The sequence below is a fragment of the Bos mutus genome, chromosome 23 (assembly GCF_027580195.1).
Source record: "Bos mutus isolate GX-2022 chromosome 23, NWIPB_WYAK_1.1, whole genome shotgun sequence".
Classification (NCBI taxonomy): Eukaryota; Metazoa; Chordata; class Mammalia; order Artiodactyla; family Bovidae; genus Bos; species Bos mutus.
In genome coordinates this window covers 35,388,903-35,408,710 of record NC_091639.1, presented here as the reverse complement: position 1 = coordinate 35,408,710, position 19,808 = coordinate 35,388,903, and the positions used below count along the sequence as shown (strand labels likewise).

At 52.4% G+C, this 19,808-nt stretch overlaps 1 protein-coding gene across 2 annotated transcripts in view; it reads right to left on the bottom strand.

Annotated features, from left to right (window-relative positions):
* The window catches only part of LRFN2 (leucine rich repeat and fibronectin type III domain containing 2), a 202,992-nt gene extending 184,103 nt beyond the window's left edge, over window positions 1-18,889 (bottom strand). For both annotated transcript variants that reach the window (XM_005896428.2, XM_070360713.1), the window contains exon 1: window positions 18,436-18,889. The gene's annotated coding sequence lies outside the window, so the exon portion shown is untranslated. The remainder of the gene's footprint in view (window positions 1-18,435) is intronic.
* Window positions 18,890-19,808: the final 919 nt, after the last annotated feature.

Sequence of the window (19,808 nt, the reverse complement as noted above, 5' to 3'; positions counted from 1 at the left end):
TATTCCAGCCAAGCCTCGGGAAGATGACCTTTGAGAGCAGCCTTAAAAAGAAGCGCAAAGAGTAGACTTAAAGCAGAAAGAGGCAGGCTTGTTTCCTTAGAGTCCTTAGGATATTATGTCTGTAACTCTTCCATCTCCCAATGTTAAAGATGAGGAAACAGATTTCCCATCACTTCATGGCAAATAGAGGGAGAAAAGTGGCAACAATGACAGATTTTATTTTCTTGGGCTCCAAAATCACTGCAGACGGTGACTGCAGCTAAGTTAAAAGACGCTTGCTCCTTGGAAGAAAAGTTATGACAAGCCTAGACAACATATTAAAAAGCAGAGACATCACTTTGATGACAAAGGTCCATATAATCAAAGCTATGGTTTTTTCCTGCAGTCATAAACAGAGGTGAGAGTTGGACCATAAAGAAGGCTGAGTGCCAAAGAATTGATGCTTTCCAACTGTGGTGTTGGAGAAGACTATTGAGAGCCCCTTGATCAAACCAGTCAATCCTAAAGGAAATCAACCCTGAATATTCATTGGAAGGACTGATGCTGAAGCTCCAATACTTTGACCACCTGATGCAAAGAGCCAACTCATGGAAAAGACTCTGATGCTGGGAAAGATTGAGGGCAGGAGGACAAGGGGTAGGCAGAGGATGAGACGGTTAGATAGCATCTCTGACTCTATGGATGTGAGTTTGAGCAAACTCAGGGAGATGGTGAAGGACAGGGAGGCCTGGCGTGCTGCAGTCCATGGGGTCGCAAAGTGTCGAACACGACTTAGCAAATGAACAAAAGTAACAACAGAAGAGGGCTGGAGAGGAGACCCTCTTAATCAAACTGCAAGTCCCTGGGACAGCCAGCATCCTAGTCAGACCGAGACTCTGTCCTTTTAGCCCATCTGGCTTCCTTGAGAAAAGGAAATACAGAGGGGAGCCCCTTAGGGTGGGATCAGCCTCCTGCTGCCAGGATGCTCATCCTTGGCCCCCGACAAGGACAGAACAAGACGTGCTTTCTCTGGGCTCTACTGACCCCTCACAGCTGAGAGAAGAAAACAAAACTGTGGCCACTTGGCTCTCCTCCAGCAGAATGGAATTACAGTGGGCGGGAAAGGAGCTTTGGTGGATTCCATCTTACTTAAAAGAAGAAAAAAGAAATCCCTTGACCCCAGACTTTAAAGAATCCAAGGCGGGCAACTTGACCATTTTATTGATATGACTTGAAAGACTGAGCAACAAGCATGACAGAAGTTTCTAATGTAGCTGTCGGGCAGCGTGGAAGGAAGGATGCTGCTCTGTCCAAGTTTTGCTGATCAGACATGCCAAGGAGGATTAAGTAATTAAACAGAGAGCAAACAATTCTCCTTCTCTGTATGAACCAGGCCCTGAACTGCTCTTGTGGTGGCAGAAGGGCTTCTGTCCTCTGACCTCCAAACCTTCGATTTCATTCACAGTAAACCATCCTCCATGCATCTACTCAGGCAAATTTCCTTAGAGGCAAATCAGACCGTATCATTTCTGCCTTAAAAGGCTTGCAGGCTCCCCACCAGCTTCCCCACCAAGCCTAAGCTCCTTAACGTGGCACATAGCGACCCTGCCTGGCTTGGCCCTGCCTTCCTGTGCCACCCTTCAGCTCCCCTGCCTTGGCCTCTTTCTCTCTGCTCGCTCCTCCAGCAAGGCCTTCCAGCTGCAGGATGTTCTTGGTGTTGTGAGCACCTGCCTTTCCCCATCTCTATGCTTCTCAACCCTAGAATCAGAATCCCAGGAAAGGTTTAAAAAAGAAAAACTCCAGTGCCCCAGCCACACCCAGAACAGTTAAATCAATGACTCTCTTGGAATAGGGGTCCAAGCATCACTGGTTTTTAAAACCCCTCAGGTGACTTCAATGTACATCTAGGCCCGAGAACCACTGTTTTCTTTAACCAACCCCAACCTAGTCCCTTCAAGATTCAGCCCATGTGTCTTATTTAATCATCAACTATTTCTTCGTTGGGCACTATTCTAAGCATGAGCTATAAAAATAATAATGATCACTAATATTTATTAAGCATCTGCCATATGCCAGACCGTGTTCCAAGTGCTTTACATATGTTAACTCATTCAACGGGAACACCACCTTGATGGGATAGGTACTATTATTTCCCCCGTTTTATACATGGGAAATCTGGGGTACAGAGAGGGGAAGTGACCTGCCCAGGGTCACACAGCTGGTAAGCATTATTGCAGGACTTGCATGCAGCCAGTCTGAGCATCCGTCTGGGCTTTGAATTCCTGCCCCCCTGCCATTCACAGGTTGCAAGAGTGAAGCCACAAACAAACGAATGAATAGAGTAGAAAGAGGGATATGGACGGGGGGAAGCTGCCTGTGTGAGCAGCAAGGGGCTGACTTTGGGTGGCCAGGCCATCCCCAGGAGTGGTATTTAATCTGGGTCCTGAAGGATGAGAAGGACCCAGCCAAGCAGAGTGTGGGAAATGGGGTTCCAGGCGGGGGGCCAGTGAACATGACATGGGCTAGGAACTGTGGAGGTCCAGTGGGGGCTGGCGAGAGGGCACAGACAAGTAAAGACGACGACAGGGCAGTGCCTCTGCAGGCCACCGAATGAGAGCAATCAGCAGGGCACACGGTGCCCACCTCAGGGTGGGCTGGAGGTGCCCCCTGTAGCCATTTAGCCAGCAGCATTTCCAGGACCTAGAGAGATGTGCCTCCTCCAGGACGCTCTCTCGGTTCCTCAGCTCCAATCGTTGCACCATCACAGTGTCTTGTGGGCTTCCCCAGCGGTGCGAGTGATAAACCACCTGCCTGCCAAAGCAAGAAGCATAAGAGACCCGGTTCCACCCCTGGGTCAGGAAGATCCCCGGAGAAGGGAATGGCAACCCACTCCAGTATTCTTGCCTGGAGAATCCCGTGGACAGAGGAGCCTGGTGGGCTGCAGTCCACGGGGTCGCAGAGTCGGACACGACTGAGCGACTGAGCACGCAGTGTGTCGCCATTGCCTATATACCTCCCGGCCTCCCTCCTGGCCTGGGAGCGCCCTGAGGGCAGACACCAATCTAACTGGCCTCTGTAGCCCAGCTGTTGACCGATATTAGGCGCTTGGTGAATATCTACAGCAGCTCTGGATTCCTGACAGTGAAGGCAGGGCCAGGCCTGATGCTGGAGCTTCTGTGGTCCTTCTGCTGCCACTGCCGTCACCAGCGGGGCCCCCCAAACCAAGGGACACCCCACCTCTGTCAAATTAGAGGAGAGCAGAGGCAAAGGGGCAGGCAACTCAGAGGGATCACCCAGGTCGCATGACCCGTTGTTGGCAAAGCTGGCCAGGACTTAGGTTTCCAGACCCCCAGCCCAGAGGTTTCTCCACTAGCCACTTCTCCATCGGCCTTCTCGCCCCTGCCTCTGCTCACCATTCCTTTAGGAATGTCTCTATCTGTGTGCTGAAACCGTGCAGAGCCGAGAACACCCAGAACAGAGGAGCCCGCCTGTCTCCTGGGAAGAAGCAGCCAGCCGGGTGCCCCAGGGATGCCAGGGGCCCCTGCTCACTATCACGGGCCATTCTGCTTTGAGGTTGTGCTAACAGCATGATGCTTAAGCATGTAGGTTCAAAGCACAGTCCCGCAACTTCCCAGCTCTGTGGTCCTGGGCAAGTGACTTCAACTGTCTCTGCCAAGTCTCTTCACTATAGAATGAAGGTAACAGTGATAACAATAATCCTATGTCCTAGGGTTGTGGTGGGTTAAATGGGTGAACAGGCGTAAAATGCTTGGAATGGTTCCTGGCAGGTAGAAAGTGCTTAATCAGTAAAATGTGTCCAATAAATGTGAGTGAGAATTTTCCAGGACAGACTCAAGAGACTCAGGTCCCTAGGTGAGCCTGAGCTATTTACCAACCCACTGTATGCCTCAGGTTCCCCACCTTTTAAATGGGGAGTCATTCATCTCTATGAGTGGCTGGAGGACAACCATGAAATGCCAAGAATCCTGAAAAGAGTTTAGAGGTTAAAAAGAAAAGAACCTTAGAAGTGGGAGGCCTGATGGGCAGGTGACCCTGTGGCAGAGGCAGGGCCCCATAATTCACCCTCAACCCAGCAGGCTGCCTGGGTTTTATGGGCCCTGGGGGCCAGGGTACTTTCCTGAATATCATTCAGAATTTATAGACTCTTGTCACTGTCCTTCCCAACTCTTTTTATGTCGTTGCCTTAGAAGGAAGCCTGGCGTTAACAGAGCCTCTGCTGCCCTCCCAGGAAAATGCAGCCCACCCTGCCTTCAGTTCCCAGCTGGTGGGAGGAGAGGAGCTGAGAGGCCAGCAGGCATGTCCACTGCAGCCAGGTGCCCCCTCTACCTGCCGAGGCCGGAGCACAGGAGGACAACCTGGAGCCCAAGTCTAGGAACCAGCCTTCTGCATAAGGGACCCGTGATGATCAAGACCGCAGGCCTCAGACCTCTAGGAATTTGAATAGGACTGGGCTGGGCTGGGCTGGGGGCCTCTTCCGAGTTACAGAACAAGGAAAGCACAAGGGGAAAACACGAGCTGGGGACGCCTGGCACAAGCGCTCCTGTTGTATCACTTACAGGCCGTGTCATCGGCTAAGTACCTTGGCCTCTCTGTGCTCCCATTTTCTGACTTGTACACTGGCTAAAAATGCCTGGCCCTGTCTACTCCACAAGCTACCAGGATGAGGAAAGAAGACCATGAGGATGGAGAAGACTGGGAAGAGATACAACGGGAGCTGCAGCAGAGTGGCCAGGAGTGCAGGTCCCAAATCCCCACCTTCTGACTGGGGGACCTGAGCGAGTTACCTTCCCCTCTCTGCTTCCTCTCCAGGAAACGCTGAACGTCTAGTTCCCAAGGTTGCACAAGGATGAAATAGCTTAGCATCCCTAAAGCCAGCCAGGGCTCAGCAAACGTGGGCAGCTATAGAAGAGGCACCACCCCTGAGGGAATCGAGAGCAGTGGGTAAGGGCACCTGGCAGGAATCAGACACGGCGGGGGGTCAGGTCCTGGCTCGGCCACTCAGTGTCCATGTGACCTGGGACGCCTCCCAGTTGGCCTGGGACTTCTCTGGTTTCAAGTCTTGCATCCCAGAATCCCCTGGGTCCCAAAGAGGGTCAGTTGGTCACCTTAGACCCAGAGAAAATCCCATTGCTGTTCTGAGCTCCAGCTTCCGCGTCAGCACAAAAGGAGGTAATACCTACTTTGTGAAGGTTGTAGGGGAACGAAATGAGAGAACACACGTCAATTACGCCAGACATGGCGGCTCTTTCATAGATGTTCACTCACCTCATCCTCACCACGACCCAGGAGCGGGGAGGCAGTGCTCAGCAGGGGTTCCCCAGGGAGGGAAGGGGCTGTGCCCAGCACAACCTGTGGGCCCCCAGGCACTTTCAGCTCCTCCTTTGATGCCCACTGGCCTGCCGGGGCCCCTAGGAGACAGTCCAGCCCTACGCAGCTCTGCCTGTGATCAGAGCTGAAATCCCCCTCTGAGGGCACATCTAGCCACCACAAGGTTCTCCAGCCCTTCTCCTTGGGTGCAGGAGAACTACTGCAGACATTGAAGGTGTACAAGAATAAGAAAGTCTCTCTGAGGAAGAGGAGATATATGTATGTGTATATATATACACACACACATATATAGTTATGACTGATTCGTGATGTTATACGTCAGAAACCAACACAACATTGTAAAGCAATTGCCTTCCAGTTAAAAAGAAAAAAGAAAGCCTCTCATACACCGGGAAGCTCCACCTCTATTCCCATCTCTCACCCTTACACATATCACAACATGTGACAGCTTGAATCGCAGATAAGAGTGTGGGCTCAGGAGCCGGGCTGCCCCAGGTTCACGTCCAAGCTCTGCCCTCTGACTAGCTGTGTGACCTCAGGCAAGTGACTTAACTTCTCTGGGCCTGTTTCCTCACCTGTAAAAATGAGCTAATCAGCACCCACCCCACAGAACTAATGTGGGGATAAAATCAGTATATAAATCTTACATTAGAACAGCGCCGGGCCCACTATAAGCAGGCAATACCCAGGAGCCATTATTCTGATTATTTAATATAATGTAATTCAATCCAAGCATGACCTGGTCATTCCATTAGCCTCTTTGAGGCCATTTCCTTACCTTTAAACAGAGACGACTCCGCTCGCCCCTACTTCCTCACTGTCACGGGATCCAAAGCAGATAAACGTGGTTGTGAGTTACGCTTTAAAAACCATCAAGAGCTGTATATGTGAAAGGGCTGAAAATAACGCATCCTCTAATAAACGTAAGGTAATAGAAACATAGCACTACAGGGTAACATGAGCCAACGTAAGACAACACTCCGCGTTAAAAACTGAACTGTGAGAGAGAGAAGACAGATGGAGAAAGAGGAGGAGAGGCGGAGAAAGGCCAAGCAAGACAGGGGCAGCGAGTGAGGGCTGAACTTGGAGAGCAGGGAATCAATGCCGTACTGTAATTTAAAAACCAATATACAGTAAATATCAGCCCGGCGCCGAGAGCAGCAGCATGGCAGGGTGGCCCTGCCAGAGATAACTCACAGCCCCAAGCTGTGAGTTACCCCCGCTCCCCCCGGCCTCCCCTGTAACTCATGGGCCATCGCTCTCTCCCTGCAGCTGGGTGCTACCCTAGGGCCACAGGTACCTGCAGGGCCTCCTAGTTATGTACCATATTCACACGGCCCAAGATCTATGGAGCCAGCTGATCATGAAGTCCTGGAAATGTGCTTGGGGCCTGGACTTCTCCCCTCGAGAGAGGAAGCCTGGGATGGGGCTTGGGTTCCCAGCAGCCTGGGCTTTGTCCTGGGGGTAATCTGGAGGCTCAAGCCCCAGGGAGCGTCCATGGCAGCTCTTCTCTTGTGGCTTCACTGCCGGAATTCTGTCCCCTCCCCACAGTTACACACCCATCCTCCCATCATCACCCCACATCCCTACACCTGACCCTCCCAGTTCCTGAAACCCCGCCCCCACCAGCATGCCTCTAAATCTGGTTTCTCCTGCTGGGGAGCTCATGCCCTCTTCTGCCTCCTACTCCAAGGCCTATTTTCTTGACCCCCAGAGGCTTTTCCAGCTTCTTCCGACCAAAATACCCAGGAAGTCCCACTTCCCACCACCTGGCTCAGCCCTGGGGAACGGGTTCTGGGGTCGGGGGCGGGGGCAGGAATCACGGCCCAGGGAGATGTTGCTCTCTGGCCTTCTCTCCACATAAGAGACCAGGCTGAATCAGATGCCTCCTTCCTTGATAGAAAGTTCCTCAATCCAAGTGCCACATCCCCATTAGAACCCGCAGTACCGTCCCACCCCCATCCAGCACAGCACACCAAACAGTGGTTTCAAAAGGACCCAAAGCAGCATGTTCTCTGGCCCCGCCACTAACTCCCGTCCCCTGAGGGTCTGTTTTGTGCTTTCCCATGAGGCATGTCCTATAGACACCGCCTGAGCCTGTAGACTGTAACATCCTCCCACAATGTGGCTTGATTGCCCTGTAATCTGACCCCAAAACAAAGAAGGCCCATGTGTGAGGTCCAATTCTGAATCCACTAGCCATCTTCAGACAAACCCCTCGTCCATAAAATTCCCCAGCCACGAAGCTGAACACAGTATGGTTACAGGTATAATAAGAACCCAACTGCATCAGGAACTACTCAGCGACCTCTGTGCCTCAGTGTCCTCTCGTGTATAATGGGTGTAATCATAGCATCTGTCCTTCCTGCTTGCCTGGTAGGAACTTCAGTAGAATCAAATGAGATCACGTGGAGAGTATTATGAAATTCCCCCAAGGTGCTGGATGATTTAGTGGGTGGTTGTTGGAGAGGCGCCTCCATTAAGATGATCCACAGTTGCTCCCCTCCACGCTTAGGAAAAATGCCGCTAGTCTATCTACCATGAATAACAGTAATGTATACTACACAGAGGGCTTCCCTGGTGGCTCAGACAATAAAGAATCCACCTGCAGGATCTGGATCAGGAAGATCCCCTGGAGAAGTGATGGCAATCCACTCCTATATTCTTGCCTGGAGAAGTCCATGGACAGAGGAGCCTAGCGAGCTATATAGTCCATGGGGTCGCAGAGAGTTGGACATGACTGAGTGACTTAGGATGCACACACACACACACACACACACACACACACACACACACTACACAGCATGCAGCACGTGCCAGGCACTGCTCCAGCCCCTCACATACAGCAATTCATCAAGTTCTCCTAACAGCCCTATGCTGTGGGTACTATTATTGTCTCCATTTTGCAGATGAGGAAACTGAGGCCCAGAGCGAGTAACCTGCCCAAGTCCACACGATCAGGAAAAGAGAACACGGTGTAAGCCCTAGGAATGGGGGCCCCAGTGCACCCAGGCTCCCTACATAAGAAAGAACTGTGTCCACATATTTTAGTGCCTAAGCATTCCGGGATAATGTGTATGTTTCTCTGCTCCACCCTCCTCTTAGACCTAAACTTCCCAAGGACAAGAAGTGGGCCTTTCTCCACCCAAGGACGGCTTCTCAAGAGTAAGGAACCCGCCTTGCCCACTTGCAACCTCTCTCTGCTCACCCTCCTGCTGCCAGCAGCTCTCTGCCCAGATTCTTGTCCGTTTAAGGACTAGGAAATCGTCCCGCCCCCAGTGCAATGGCCCTCATTTCTCATGTGCTTAGAAGCTGTGATCAGACAGAGGGGCCGGGATTTACGTCTATTCTAGGGTCTCCCCTCAGTTCCCCTTCTCCCAGCTCAGCCTCTGTGACGTACATGCCCGGGCTGGGAGGAAGATTAAGTGGTTCCTTTAGGGTCAGCTGCCCCTAAACAGGGACCACAGCCCCCAAATCTCTTCACCCAGTCAGTTCACATTTGGGTGAGAGGATGAGAAGCCAGTTAAGCAGCGGGGCAGGGAGGGATCTGGGAAAGCAGCTTGAGAGCGCGTTTCTCAAGTGGTCCACGTCACCCCTCCACCTCCAGCATTGACAACACTCTTGTCAGCTTTACATCATGTGGTTAATCGTGCATGACCTTCAGCTGAGTCCTGAGCACATGTACACACACACACATGCACATGCATGCGCGGGAACACAGGCGAGGGAAGGCAGTAGAAACAAGCCAGAGCTGGGCACCCCCACCACCATCCCAACCCCAACCCCCACCAAGTCCTGGAGTCCACATGCAGGGCTGGAAAAAATACAGAAGGGGAAATCAAACAATGGGGGTGGCGGAGGGCTGTGTGCAGTGTCTGGTCTGGGGGTGGTGCAGAGTAGGTGCTCAATAACTGCGTGTTGAATTAAACTGAATCAGTGAGGACCACTGACCAGTCAGTCATGAAAGGGAAGGTCTAGGGAGCATGAGCTTGATCACCAAATCCTGAACACTCAGGCTCTCCTGACTTTACAGCTCGATGGGCTTGAGGGCTTTCTGGGTGGCAGTAGTGGTAAAGAACCCATCTGCAATGCAGGAGATGTAAGAGACATGAGTTCGATCCCTGAGCTGGGAAGATCCCCTGGAGGAGAGCATGGCAACCCACTCCTATATTCTTGCCTGGAGAATCCCATGGACAGAGGAACCCGGCAGGCTACAGTCCGTGGGGTCACGAAGAGTCAGACACAACTGAGGTGACTTAGCACGCACGGGGTGGAGGGGACACTTTAGAACAAATCAAAGGAGACCTCACTCTCATACTGGCAGCAAAGTACAGAACTTTGCTCAAGAGGTGGGGTGGATTGAGACCATGAAAGTGTTTCTAGCAAATCATGACACCCATAACTTGACCCTTAATAAGCATAATGAGAAATGGCCATGAGAAGGCGTCCTCCACGGTGTGAGGACAGAAATCTCCCAGCCCTCTCCCACACTCCATCTCGGTGGAAATGAGGCAGAACTGGGGCTAGAACTCGCAGGGGACTGACCTAGCATGGGATTTCTCAACTGTGGGAGGTGTGATATGAATCAAAGCTCCTGAAAGCAGACTGACAGTCAGGAACAATCACCAAACAGCCACACAGGAGCAGATGTAGAGTACACAGGTGTCCTGGCAGAGAGAGGGCTCCAGGGTGGCTCCACCTCCCAGGGTGAATCATTGGAAAGTTCCTGACCAAGTTCCCCAGCACCCCAGAGAGTCCTCTACACCTTGGTGCCTTGTGCTGTACAAGGACCTCTAACCTCTAACCTTTGATTTCCATGTCTCCAGGTCATCCATGTTCCTCCCTTCTGCCCTAAGAGGACTTATCTGGGTATTACAGAGGCTCCACTGGGGGCAGGGGAAGGGAAATCGAATCAAAGGATCAACTTGCCCACCCAGGAGTCCTCAATACCTTTTTAGAATGACTAGACCTCATCTTATGGCCCTTATTGGGCATTTCCAGGGCTTTCCAGGAGCTCAGGTCAAGCTTGCCTACACCTCCATTGTTGTCCTCCAGGGGGCCCCAACATCTCTTTCTCATCAGCTACTGAGATGCAAGCTGGAGCCTAAACCTGGCTTCCCACCCAATCTCCTCCAACTCCTGCTGGCTGAGTGACCATATGTCATTCATTTGGGGGACCAGAGGGAGTCATGTAACAGCAAGACCTAGTTTACAACTAGTCTGAAGTAGGAGTCTGCACAGACTCCCAATATTAGTTGGGGATCATAGTAAATCCCCACCCCCAGCTATTTTGACTGAAGCTGCCTTAATAGCGGAACAGATCAGGAAGGGTAACTAGGAAAGATGGTGCTAGCTTTGGGGAAAAGGAGTAGAAAGTGAGTCTTAGGGAGGGAAGGTAGAAGGACCAAACAGATTTTTGCATTTCTGTGAAGCTTATTAGAGACCTGAGCTAAGACGAAAGGGAAGACCTTCCTGTGTTGGCCTTAGACCGAAGAAGAGGGTGTTAAGGGGAGATGGCCCAGGAGGGAAATATAGAGGAAAAAGGGGTTAAGACAGACACAGCATCTCACTTTTCTTGCTGCGTCTGCTGTGAATGAGTTAACGCAGGGTATGCCCATAATACGGTTGTTCTAGTATCCAGGACTCCCACAGATGCTAAAACCCAGAGGCTCTAATCTCTTTATAAATGGCACAGTATTTGCACATAACCTGTACACATCTTCCCATATACTTTACTTTTTAACTTCTTTATTTTGTACTGGGGTATGGCCGATTAACAATGTTGTGATGGTTTCAGGTGAGTAGGGAAGGGACTCAGCCACACATATACACTTATCCACTCTCCTCCAAACTCCCCTCCCATCCAGGCTGCCACATAACACTGAGCAGAATTCCATATGCTATGCAGTAGGTCCTTGTTGGTTATCCATTTTAAATATAGTTGTGTGCACATGTCCATCCCAAACTCCGTAACTACCCTTTCCCCTCATCCTTCCCCCCCGCCCCCCCACAACCATAAATTTATTCTCTAAATCTGTGCCTCCCACATACTTTAAAATCTTCCCTAGATTACTTATAATACCGACTACAATGTAAATGCTATGTAAATCAATGTAAATGCTACGTAAATAGTTGCCAGTACATGGCAAACTCAAGTGTTGCTTTTCAGAACTTTCTGGGATTTGTCTTTTTCTGAAAATTTTTGATTGCATCCACGGATAAAGAACCCACGGATAAGGAGGGCCGATTGTAAATGCATTGAGTTCTAAAGAGTCCAACTTTGGGATTTTGCAGTCTCTCATGTTTCGGGATTACCCTATATATATAGGACTATGACAAGGAGTCCCAGGCTCTATGCAGAGAACTACAAGCAGACTGATAAATTATAAGAGCTCAGTTTTGCTCTTTAATCCAGTTTGACCCTGTTTAACACCTAAGTCTTGTGCCTACAGTTCCAGTCTGCCTCTTGGGTTGGTCTGGTGCCCATTAACCTTGACCCTTGGGGATATTCAAGAAAGCAGACTTAGATCTGTCCAAATCAGACACCTGGCCTTCTGTTGCTCAGGAGCAAAGTCAAACACTGCCTTGCGTCTCCTCCATGGGACCCCCACACCTTCTACACAACGTGCAACCACAATGTAAGGAATCGTGGGGAAAAAAACCAAGTGATGGATCACAACACAGGCAGACTGTGTCATTGCTTAAACGTGCTCGGTCCATTAGGACTCAGCTTAACAACCCGTTTGACCCAGCACGTACTTGTCTCTGGCTTCTCACCCCTTTTCCTTTGATCTTCTGTTCACAGACTAGCCTTGTTTTCCAGGATCATGCATCCAACCCTGCCCTTACCCCCCATTTCAATGAAATGGAGATGCCTATTCAAGAGGTTTGGGATTTTGCATCCATCCAGAAGGCAATGGCACCCCACTCCAGTACTCTTGCCTGGGAAATCCCATGGACGGAGGAGCCTGGTAGGCTACAGTCCATGGGGCCGCTAAGAGTCGGACACGACTGAGCGACTTCACTTTCACTTTTCACTTTCATGCATTGGAGAAGGAAATGGCAACCCACTCCAGTGTTCTTGCCTGGAGAATCCCAGGGACGGGGGAGCCTGGTGGGCTTCCATCTATGGGGTCCACAGAGTCGGACATGACTGACGTGACTCAGCAGCAGCAGCAGCAGCCCACTTCTGGGTGATGTTGATGCTCCTGGTCCATGGACCACACTCCAGGCAGTGACATGCCAGTGTGGCTCTGTCCTTACCATCTCCTGGATTCTCCTTGCTTTAAATCTACCTCGTTTTCTAATCCTAGTTGAAAAGTTAAGTCGCTCAGTCGTGTCCAACTCTTTGCAACCCCATGGACTGTAACCTACCAGGCTCCTCAGTCCATGGGATTTTCCAGGCAAGAGTACTGGAGTGGGTTGCCATTTCCTTCTCCAGAGGATCTTCCCAACCCAGGGATGGAACCCGGATCTCCTGCACTTCAGGCAGACGCTTTACCGTCTGAGCCACCAGTTGCTGCTGCTGGGGCTAAGTTGCTGGTTAGTCCTAAAACATGAATTCTCATTGGTGGCAACAGCGCCCCCAAGGGGGCAAAAATTGTTATTGGGAGCAGCTTACTCTTTGTATACAAAGCACAGCGATACCTAATACAGTACATAAACAGATATATAGTATATATTAAAATTTTATGGGAGTGAAATTATAAGAAATAGTGTCTTAAAAGTTTTCATCAAGAGGGCAATAATTAAAGAAAGGTTGAGATACACGGGCTGAAGGCTAACTCCCTTCACCGTCTCTGGTGCCAAAGCTTCAATAATGGCACCTAGTTGCAAATAAATGATATGACATGATATGAAATAACATCAGTGTGTCCCTTCCCTGCTGCCCGCCACTGATCGCACCCAACTGTCCGGACCAAAGACCCTTCTTCCGCAGGTTCTGCATCCCTTTTCCCAGAAGGCACAGTGTCCACCTGCCTCACCTAGTGTATTATTGGGGAACTCCAGTCCCACATGAAATGGATACATTAAAGCCTACCTGTAATGCCTTCGTGCGTGCACGTGTGCTAAGTCTCTTCAGTTGTGTCTGACTCTTTGAGACACCATGGACTGTAGCCCACCAGGCTCCTCTGTCCATGAGGATTCTCCAGGCAAGAATACTGGAGTGCGTTGCCATGCCCTCCTCCAGGGGATCTTCCCAACCCAGGGATCGAACCCGCATCACTTAAGTCTCCTGCATTGGCAGGTGGGCTCTTTACCACTAGCACCACTTGGGAAGCCCCAATGCCCTCATACCTGGGCAGCACTGCCTTTGACAGTTTAATTACTTGATCTAAAATTAGGAAGGGGTCACAAATATAATCCTGCATGCTAAAGGGCTTGCTCAAGGCTGAAGCACACTCACATGGGCCTGACCTTACATCTGTCTTAGGAAGTCAACATCAGCACCCTGACAGATCAGTAATGGAACCAGGCCTCGGGGGTGCCCCACCCAAGTCACACACATGGTAGAGTCGGGACCCCTAATTCACAGCCCAGCGTTCAGCCTACCATCTTCCATCCTGTCCAGAAGGACAATGCTAACTATCTGATGGGAATTTTTAAACAGATGCGTATGAGCCAGAATGGCAGGCAGGGAAGCCCACGAGAAGACTGAGCCCCCCAGGGCTCTGTGATGAAGGCTCTGAAGTCACCTCACCAGCCAGACCAGGAGGCCAGCAGAGCACACACAGGGACCAATCCATGCTGATCCTACTGATCCTCCCCTGGGGACAGAGGCAGTACAGAGGGGTTAAGAGTGTGGGTGCTGATCCAGACAGATGTGAGGACTCAGTGACAGCTCTGCCACTTACCAACTAATTGGCAGGCACCCAGCTTCTCTGAACCTCTGTTTCCCCATCTGTAAAGTGGAGGTACCAACAGTGACCATTTCACAGGATTGGGAGAATTCAATGAGAAAAAAATGTGAAGCTCTTAGCACTGTGCCTGGTACATAATAAACAAACAAGAAATTGTTCGAAGGAGCTGGTCTTGACAGCCTAAGAAATTCTCAGAATATCCATTCTACTTTCCCCACCTGAAACTCCCAAATTCCCAGTGACCTCTGAGAATTTATAAGACAAAATCTAACTTCTATGGAGTTTTATGGGCTTTTGCTGTTCCTAAATCTTCATCTCCTCCAAGAAGCCCTCTTGATTGCCCTCACCCTGAGCATACTGAACATGGCTTTTTCCCTTGGTCCCCGTCTCCAGACTTGACCTACTGCTCCCTGAATATACCTTTTCTTAGGCCCACCCATGATGGTTAGACTAGTCCTCCAACCCTGTTCTAGTAACTCATTAGTCAGATCCCACTAAATACATGTCTGGGCCCAAGCCCCTCTTCCCAACTGGGTGGGTCACCCAATTCCACAAATGGGACCCAGGTCCAATCACAGGCCCTGTAGAGGCCCCAGCAGAGCTATGTCCATTCACTTAGCCTGGCTCTGACACCAGCCCTGTGAGGCCACTCTTGGGGCAGCAAGAGGTGGAACCAGGGAAGGAAGAGGAGGGGCTGAATTCTGGGAGAGATTTCACACTCAGGCTTGAGATAGGAAAGCGTGACAGATGATACTTGTAAAACACAGAGTCAGAGCATCCTGAGCAAATGTGCATGGCTGTAAAAACCCACAGCAAACAAGAGGCAGGGAGAGAAGCAGGTGCCACAGCCCCAGAGGTGAAATCTGCTCCTCGAATATCAATTCTCCAAGTTTTCTTGGAGGGTTTCCTGGAGTCTTTTAATGACCCGCTTATGTAGGATGGCATCAAACCCTCCTGGCAGCTGTGTGCAGGGGAGGCTGGGGACACTCTCCTCCAGGTCTCTGAGGGCCCCTCCCCCTCTCTGAAACTTCTCCCTCCAACCAAACACTCCCCCAGATCTGTAAGGGGTTTGGGGGGCACTGGGGCAAATATGGGGCCATACACATCTGCAAAGCATGTGCCATTATTTCCTGTCACCAGATGAGAGCACAGAGGCCCCAGCGGTTAACACACATGTGGCAGAGCTGGAATTCCACCCCAGGCCTTCCAAGTGCAGGTTCCATTCCACTCCAGGCACATCTTGCTTTACTGCGCTTCACTTGATTGCCCTTCATAGATACTGTGTTTCTTTACAAATTGAAGGTTTGTGGCAACAACCTTGCTTCGAGCAAGTATACTGGGGCCATTTTACCAACAGCATTTGCCCACTTCATGTCTCTGTGTCACACTTTGGTAATTCTTGCAGTAGTTCAAACATTTTCATTTTTATTGTGTTTGCTACCGGTGATCTGTAATCAGTGATCTGTAATCGGTGATCTTTGATGTTATTACTATGACTTTCTGAAGGCTTACAAGTGGTTAGAGTTTTTAGCAATAAAGTCTTTTTTAATTAAGGTATTACATTGGTTTGCTTTTTTTTTTAAGATATAATGTTCTTATGCACTTCATAGACTACAGTATCATGTAAATATAACTTTGATATGCACTGGGAAGCCAAAAATTCATGACTCACTTTATTACAATATTTGCTTTATTATAGCGGAACAGAACTGCAATATCTCCAAGGTATGCCTGTATATGACAACTCTATCCCTTCAAATAAACTGTGCCCAAAAACTACCACTAAACTTCAAATAAACTGTGCTAAGACTCCAACTATGCTCAAAATAAAATTGCAAAACACTCCAATAGTTCTTGCTTCTGTCCAGGGTCCTGTTACATTCGGCTATTTCTGGTTGGTTTCTGCTCCATGTCTCTGCTCTCAGTCTAGAAGCCTCCCCCATCAGAATGGGAAGCCAGGCCCTAGATGCCAATACTGTGCTCACCTCCAGCCTGGGACAGGGGACTTTCTGAAGGAGAACTGCTCCATCTCACAGGCTGGACAGGCTTGACGTACGTACCTGACACTGGAGGCCAGAGTCCCCTGGATCCTTGATTTTATTTCAGAACTGCAGGCAAGACACAAAGGCGATTTTCACTGTAGCCAACCCAGGGCCTGGGTGCCCAAAAGGCTGCCTGCTTCTCCCAGTGGCCCCACCCACCTCATCTGCATTTCCCACCCCTTCCACCCTCCCTCTCCTCCTCCATCTGGCCTCCTGAAAGCTCCCTGCTCACCCTCTCTCAGGCCAGGACTCCCCAGCGTCTCAGATTTCAGGGCCTGGGAAAGGAAGGAACTGGCACATCAGAGAAGGTGGGCAGGCACCCAGTCCAACCCAACAGGGGATGGAGCTGGGAGCCGACCTCCCAGAGACGCATCGCCAGAGGCTGAAACCGAAATGCCAAGTTAGCTGTTTGTATCCCCCAGGGCCAGGGTAGGAAGATACGTAATTACATTCCTGAACAGGAATTAGACCAGAAACTCTAAATTGAGGACTGGGCAGAGGGCTTGAGCAGAAGCAGGGGAGGAGCTGGAAGACAGAGATGGAACTCGGCACCCCAAGCCCGAGTCAGAAGGGAGAGACGACATCCCAGCGTCAGCAGATGGGCCCGGGGAAGCTGGCATGGTCTGCGGAGGCTGCCGGCAGGCCCTCTGGAGCTTCCTCGTCCTCCCCTGCAGGACCCTGATCCCCTTCAGCCTCCAAAGTACTGCACAAGCGAGGCCACAGCTGGTGGGGCTCTGCTGTACGTGGCTGTGTACAGCTCTTCGCAGAGGACAGCGATCAGCCCAGGACACAACCCCAAGACTCGGGATCTGAGCTCCCAGTCTCCCCACAATCCCCCCATCTGTGCTCCCAGTCTCCCCACAAGCCGTGAGTTCCAAGACGGCCCCCACCCTCGTACAACAGCCCAACAAGAACCTCTCAGCCTGGTCCCAGGGAACTTCACAGCTCAGAGACAGGCAGTTTCCTGCCTAGCTCTGCTCCTCCCCAGCCATGGGGGGGTCAATTTCCTGAAGCCTCCCGGCTCCCATGGCCCCTCAAGGCCAATCAGCCCTTTGCAGCCACAGAGGACCCCCTCCCTGACACACGCATGCACACACACACACACACACACATACACACTTCACTGTCATGAGTGCAGAGGGTCATCACCTACAGCCATGCCTGTAACACCAGCTCAGGGTGTGGGGTGTGGGCTCCGCCAAGCTCCCGCTCCCCGCAGGTATCTGCCCGTCTGTCTGTGGCATCTCAGCAGGCACTTGGTGCTGGCCTGGATCAGTCCCCCTGCGGTCCCCGCTCAGGCTCCCTCCTGTTTCTCTTTCACTTTCTGGCTCTCAGGAGCTCTGTCTCCCTGGAACTCACTGCCTATGTCCTTTGTATTGGGGTGATGCAAAGATCGGTAGGACACCTCCCTGTCGTCCCCTTGGGTCTGTGCAGAGCGAGGCACTGCTGGCACTGACTGCCCACTGTTCTCCCTCCTCCTTGCCCAGGCCAACCTTAGAACCCTAGAACCAGGGCAGGGCTGGTGGGAGACAGACCTACCAACCAGGCGCAGCTAATACCAGTTTCCATATTGCTTCATCATGCCATTCTGATGCCCCAAGCTGCACACACACCATCTCCCCAATCTCCCTGCCTTCTACCTGAAGACAGGAGAGGGTCCCTGAGGTTGCCCTACATGCCTGCCTCCCTGAACTGCAATGAAGCCTTCCTTCGCTCCATCAGCACTGAGTCAACTCCTCCACACCCGGCTCTACCCACCCCACCCAACCCACAGAGCGCAGGGAGCCCTGGCGTCCGACCCAGCCCCCAGCAACCGCTCCAGCCAGGCTTCCGCCTGTGGGGAGATGCAACAGAGTGGTCTGGCGGCAAAGTTCTCCTGCTGTTTCAACGTTTCGGTCTACCTGCAGCTCCCATCTCTCCCTCCTGCTCTCTGGCCTCAAACGGAACTCGCTCTCCCCGCTCCTGGCCAGAGTTTCACCCCCACGATCAAAAAAGAAAGAAAGAAAGACATGAAAAGGAAACCTCCCGCGATAACGATGGGCGAAAAAGAAGAGAGTATCCGCAGGGATGCTCGGGTGAGAGAGCCCTCAAGTGAAAAAAGAAAGGGATGCAAAGTTCCCAGCTCCCCCGGGAGCGTTCAGCCCCGCGCCGAGCTCGCGAAGACACCCGATCGCTGAGACGCGGTGGCGGCGGCGACCACTCACCTGGGCGAGGCAGCATCTACCCCCGGCTGGGAGGCACCGAGGCCGGTTCCGCAGGGCGCCCGGGCTCCCCGGCTCGGCCACGCATCCTTCCCCGCCCGAGACCGGCTCGAGCTAAGCCCTCCGGCTCCGGCGAACACAGGCAGATGGTGGCCTCGGATGTCCACGCGGGGAGAGCCCTGAGCGGCTTATTCAGTTATATCCACGGCATTTAGCACGAAGAAAGAAAGAAAAAGCACAACTTGTTCTCTTCCAGATTAAAAAACAAAACAAAACATAATCTCTCCCTAGGAAGACGGCGGTAGGATTTTCCAAATCGAAGAAACCCGGGCATCCCCAGGAACCTCGAGCATCTTGGAATGTGGGGCGTCTTCAAGTTCAGACGAGTCAGCCGGTTGTGCGTGTGAGTGTGTGTGTGTGTGTGTGTGTGTGTGTGTGTGTCTCAGAGAGAACGAGCCAGGCACTCACACCCACACGCACACAAACACACTCCCCCGCACGCCCCGCATGCACACTGCCCCCCCATGCGCGCGCACACACACGCGCGCCCCCGTCACACATACACACACACACGCACGGCGATCGCACGCATGGAGCTAGGAGGGAGCCGGGCGGGCTGCGGCGGCCGCCGAGGGCTGGCGGCGGAGAGAGCCCAGCGGCCGGAGGCGCCCGGAGCCCGGGGCCGTGCGCGCCGTCCCCGCCGAGCCCCTCGGCGAGGCCGCCCCCAGCGGCGGCCGGCGGAGCTGCAGGAGCCGGTGAGCCGGCCTCGGGCCCGCCGCGCGGCGCACCCCCTTCCTTCCCGCACGGCCGCCGGAACTGGAGGGCTCGCGGTCCCCGCCGGGGTGGCGCGAGGGCAGCCGCTGGCTATCGGGGCTCTCATGGAGCGGTGGCTGGGGTCTGGGGAGGGCGGCGGGCGGGCCTGGCGCCCAGGAGCCGGCAGGGCGGGCTGGGCGGCCCGGCGGCACGGGCAGCCCCTGCGCCAAGCGAGCCGGGCGGCCTGGGCTGAGTGCTGCGGCCGGAGCCGGTGCTGCCGCCTCACGTGCGGAGCGCGCCGTGCAGCCTTCAGCCCGCCGCCTGCCGGAGGAGAACCCCGCCGCGCCGGCCTGGGCTGAGGGTGGGGGCTGGGACGATCGCGCCCACCCAGCCCTGGCCGGGTTCTGATTCCCACAGCCTAGCGGGGCGACCCAGGACAAATGAGAGCCCAGTGCAGGCTGGCCTGGAGAATTCCATGGACTGTATAGTCCATGGGGTCGCAAAGAGTCGGACACGCACCTTTAGACTTCGGAATATCGGAATATCGTCAGAATCTGTAAAGTGTGCAGTGGCGCTAACTGTTTGCACAGCGCCTTCCCTTGTTTGATCCTCCCACCATCCCT